The 5,508-nt window shown below is 33.1% G+C and overlaps 1 long non-coding RNA gene across 7 annotated transcripts; it reads right to left on the bottom strand.

Moving 5' to 3' along the window:
• Window positions 1–3,652, bottom strand: LOC147481691 (uncharacterized). Of its 7 annotated transcripts, none has more exons than XR_015205709.1 (3): window positions 1,760–3,470; window positions 1,638–1,683; window positions 1–363 (listed from the first exon to the last, which is right to left on the bottom strand). It is a non-coding gene; the product is annotated as an uncharacterized LOC147481691 (long non-coding RNA). The 7 variants fall into 7 exon arrangements; XR_015205713.1 differs by lacking the exon at window positions 1,638–1,683 and having other exon boundaries at window positions 1,760–1,825; window positions 2,494–3,470; XR_015205711.1 differs by lacking the exon at window positions 1,638–1,683 and having other exon boundaries at window positions 1,760–2,746; window positions 2,844–3,470.
• Between the last annotated feature and the right edge of the window lie 1,856 nt (window positions 3,653–5,508).

Raw genomic sequence — 5,508 nt, 5'->3', positions numbered from 1 at the left:
GAACACAATCCATTCCAAACAAATTTATACCAATAAGTAATTTCATACACATATTGGAATCCACTAGCGAAAACACATAAAAGGTTTATGCTAATAAATATGTAGGTAAAATATCAATTCTCTACAGAGCTACATGCACATAGGCACACTTGTGAATAGTCTTGAACGTATCCTCAAAGACATTCTCTCATAAACTGAACTCAATTCGGAGAAAATGTGTGCAACTTCTTTTGCTTTATGGTGCCTAGTTAATATGTCAAACTCGGCACTCGTTGATATGAAGTCAAACCACTTTTTCACAAGTAAGAAAGGTTTTCACACATTGGTCATCTTCGTTTCAAGTACTCTCCCCATCAAAACAATCTGAAAGAGAGATAAAACAAGAATGTTAATGTTTAAAATCAAAATAATATATAATGATATAAAACAAAGCTTCGGCACTACTTTACCAAATTATCGAATACATACAAATCTGGAAGGTTTGCATGACACAATTTACCCTGGTTTGCATCGATCACATAATGGAACTACAATTCTATACAGATAATCAAATACTCAAGTTATATTAAATGTAATGTGAGGTGACCAGTTGAGTACTTGGTTAAAACTTAAAAGCCCTAGTATTTTGATACAAGCCAAACTTATGACTATAAATGAATATACTAATGAAGGAAATTTAGACACTAATATATCCTCTGGAGATCTTTCTTACCAAATTTGAAGACATTAGCAAAATCTGAACATAGTATAGATTCTCAAGGTTCCTTCTCTCGCATATGTTATAAGATAGTAATGATGATGACAAAAAAATAAACGAAACCCCAAGCAGAGATGATGTAAATGTTGATTTGAGATGCCCAAGTATGGTCGCTTTGTAAATGTCGTTCTTCACTGGAATGGGATACAATATAAGTCAAATTGATGAAAGAAGAAAGTAACTAATAGTCCGCCATAACTTATTGAGTCCAAGACTTATATATGATATGATACCTGGTTCAATATTTAGACGGGACATTATATTTCAATTTTATTAGCCACTCAGCCCATCTCATTCACACCTAAAAAATAATTTGCAGAACTTCATCAAATTTAAGGAGCAAAGTATTAAATCAAGAACAACATCCACTGAATGGCCTCACTCTTCAAACATAAGTTAGTGAAAATATCAATTATATATCTTGGAGTTTGCTAATACAGGGTAGCTCATACTGAAATTGCTCAAGCTATAGAAAGTTGGCACCTTGTTTGACTACCAAATTTTAGTGAGAAACTGTTAAAAGTGGTACTGGGCATCCCAAAAAAGTGAAAAAATGATAGATAATATTAACGCTTTTAGTAAAACTTGATCCATAACTCCATGTCATTAGTAAAAGAAGACATTACGATAAAAAGGTAAACCTTTCATAGAAATAATTGTTTTCAACTCACAATCTAAAATGACCTACAAGTGTAGAACCAAAATAACAAACAATAAAAATATTTAAACATGTCAGATTTTCCATTCACGAATATAAACTTAATCTTGAATGAACATGAATTTATCAAATAGTTAAATTGTTCACAAGCTAACATGCATGGAGAAACACAAACGAATAGACACCAAAAGATGAAAAAGAATATCAAAAATTTGAACAAACCTCCGACGATGCGAGACGGTAGCTTTAACACTTGAAGCAATTTATTCTACGTACCAAGGAAATCATAAATGAAAAACAACGAATAATTTACATGGACTAAGAAAAGGTTAAAAAATATATACCTTCAGGAAGTCAGCACAAGCACATGCCCTAGCTTTTTATTCCTACCAAATACCTTGTTACCTAACCTGAAAGATAGAATCAATTCAAAGGCATCTATAGTGACCCAACACTATACTACAGAGATGGACGAACTAACTCATATTTTGCAAAATCAAAAGCCAATATAATCATAATTACACGGACTTATTCTTCCGATTTTCATGGGTTAGTGGATTGTTTTTGTCATGGAACAAATCACGCAAGAAACAACAAAAAGCCCAATCAAGAAGGGGGCTTTGTTATAAAAGTAACTTCTAGCCCATAACTTTTTGCCATTCCTATAGCGTCCTTCAACAACGATTACTACAAACATAGAAAAAACACAAAGCCATGTACAACAGTACAAGTCAATGCATCACTAAACATTCAGTTCATTGTATTGTAGCATACTTTTAAAGAAAGTCCATGTATTTTCATGCATAATAATTTTTCACTTGAAAGAGGAAAACAAAAACCAGGACTACGTTTCATAATCACAAGTACCCAACCAAATACACAAGAAACCCAAAATAAATAAATTAAGTCATCAAAGCAAATAATAACTAATAAGGCATTAAGACTTTGCAAAGAAGATGTTTTTGCGGCTTCCTAGTGGACCTTGTAATATACTAGCACTACAACCATATTCAACAAAGTATATAGATATGATCGATGAATATTCAAAGAACATCAAACCAAGAAGAGCACCACTAACCTTGCAAACTTGGACATAGGTAGGCCAAGTTAATTTCTTCAAATTCAACTATCTTAGTGATATCTTAGAATTTGTTCGTCTATCGGGTTGCAACATTTTATGCAATCTTGAGGATCACTGAACAAATAAACCTAAAAATGTCACCCACTTTGTCCCATCCATTGCATTGTTTCTCCCTTTAACAAGCAGGTTTTTTGGATCATCAAGATCTCAATGAAAGACAGCTTGAGAATTGAGAGTGATTATCTAACGGCTATATCAATTGCACAAAAATTGAAGACAGAGATATTCACTATTGGTTATATATTATTGAAGATGCAACACAATTAATAAGGTTTATAACTTGTTACCTTTGTGGAAAAATGTGCTCATGCTCGACTGTGTACAGATTGTTGTCTTTATAACCATGGCGCCTCTCGCAATCTATCAGCAATGTTTTCCTCAACTGAGCCAAAAAAGAGTTAAACGACCAACACCACCACATCTTTTGTTCACAAAATCTACGGTAACTCCAATTAGCAAGAGAAAAAATTGGAGTCAGGTTATATATATTCAAGCAAGCACAGGTAAAACCTTAACAAAGTAAGCAATCACAGTAATCATATCCCTAATCATTCATCATTTTCAGAAACAAGATAAAACTTTAAAAGACTGAATTACATTATAAAACTAAAGCAACAAGTTACATTACCGAAAACCCCATCTACATCTTATAAACGTTAACCTAGAAAGTGCTTCCATTTCAAGGATTAGGAATCTTGAACTGTTAGTGGAGGTTCCAGATCGCGCGAGAGAGAGAAAAGAGAGCATGAATTTGATGCTACCCACACTCGATTACAACTCAAGAAACCTTACCCTCGTCGATGTGCCAAGATGTGTGGTACTTTGGCGGGCATTAGTTAAGAACTGGTGTTGACTGGGAAAGACGAGAGTAGTGGGTGTTCTTTTCAGATTTGTGTGTGTTGTCTCCTAATTTTGGTTTTTTTATAACTAACGCAATGACCAAACTGACCTTGTGATATTTAAACAGTAACAAAAATGTAATTCGGTTTGAGACTGGTCCTCTAGAACCGTCAGTTTTAAGATGGGCGAGATATTGTTTTTAACATGAAGACTACTGTTATCACATTTCTGGAAACGACCGTCACAAAAACACTTTGAAAACGGTCACAAAAACCCTTTTCTGTCATTTGTGACCGTTTTGAAAACAACAGTCACAAAAAATATTTTGAAACAGTCACAAAAACCCTTTTTTTCTACTAGTGTATGTGCGTGTTCAAATTATATGTGCAATTTTTGCAACTGTCCTTTTGCCAAGACCGATTATTGATGATGACATTACCACTATTGGAGGTGAAATTGGGTACCATAGGCTTGGCCTCTTGACTTTGTGCTGCTTGAAAATATGGTAAAACCTTTAAACACTTTTTACATATATCTTTTATAAATCTATAACTATTTATTCTTATCATGAGTTTTTTTTTTGTTAGACTGATGAAGTTGAATGTGATGAGTTCGATGAATGTACGCTGAAAACATTTGGGGTTTTGGTAGGAAGTGTAATGATAGGAAATCACATAAGTCAAATGGACACTAGGGCTTTTGAGCATGAGTTGCAATTTTTTATTGCCAAAGATGAGATCATGGATGTTTGTCAGCCTAAGAATTTGTTGAATGCCAATTTCATTATTGCTTATATCAGGTGTGTCAATGATTTTTTATTGATGGCCGGGTTGTTTGATTACTCCTCTTCGATGTGTAGATGTACTAATGTTTAGTTTCCCTTTTAGATATTTGTTTGAGAAATATGAAAGTTCTCAACAAAAGTTTCGATTTTGCTATCCTGCTGATTTCAGTCGTTATACTGAAAAGAAAGAGATAAGTCATTTTGTCTTGAATAGATTACAGGCAAGACAAAGAGACCAAGTTATTTTCTTTCCTTACAACCCAGGGTAAACATGTTGGCTATGTTAATTAAGATCTGTTGGATCTCATTAATTTTGTTTTATATTATTTTGTGATGCTCTTGTTCTATATATGATTTTAGGAATCATTGGGTCTTGGTAATGATTGACATAAGTGCAAAAGAAGTATATTATCTTGATTCAATTGGATGGAACCGAATATAAACCTAAAAGTGATGGTGAACACGTGAGTTGATTTTTTACTTTAATTTTAATTTTCGTATGATACATACATATGCCTACATCTTTTAACATAATGAAATTCTTCTTTAGTGGGATCAAAACACTAGCATTAGGTGAAGGAAAGAGAGTGGAACCAAAATGGCAGCGTATCCAGGTAAATAAGCATTACTTGAATATATAATGTAAATTATAGTATATTATCGATCGAATGTCAATCAACAATTTTTTGATGTTGGTGTGTAGTGCCCTAAACAACCAGGAGATTTTGAATGTGGATATTACGTCATGTGATTCATGAGACATTTCATGAAGAACCCTAATCAATCACTTAAAACAAAGGTTAGTAGTTGTTATTTCTCATACTAATTGCAAGCATATAAAAAGAACAGAGGTGATTGTAATTTCTTTGTTGACTTTTGTAGCTAATGGAGTTTACTAACACTAGGACATATACAAGCGCGGACCTTATTGAAATTCGTTTGGAGTTTATTGAGTACATCGGGAAATTTATCTCGGCATAGGTATATGTACCATTTATATATCTTTTATGTTTGATAGGTATTTAGGGGTTGTATATAAAGCTTTAGTCTGAAGTTTTTCCACCAGACATTTCGAATTTAGGTATAATTTCTTATGGTCTTTCCTCTGCCTATTAGCTAAAGGGTTATTTGTGTACTTGTGGTAGATATACGGATCAGATATATCCTATAGTGGTGTACGTTATTTGGGGTTTAACCAACATGATTCTCTGTCATAGTTGATTGTATTTCTTTCGTTTAGTAGTTATTGACTTATTATGTTAACACATTGTTTGTATATTTTTTTAATACTGTATAGAAGTTGTTATATGATTATATTTTTAGTTTAC

The sequence above is a fragment of the Coptis chinensis genome, chromosome 8, assembly GCF_015680905.1.
Source record: "Coptis chinensis isolate HL-2020 chromosome 8, ASM1568090v1, whole genome shotgun sequence".
Classification (NCBI taxonomy): domain Eukaryota; kingdom Viridiplantae; phylum Streptophyta; class Magnoliopsida; order Ranunculales; family Ranunculaceae; genus Coptis; species Coptis chinensis.
Note: the sequence above shows the minus strand (reverse complement) of the source record. Positions and strands in the feature narration are given on the sequence as shown.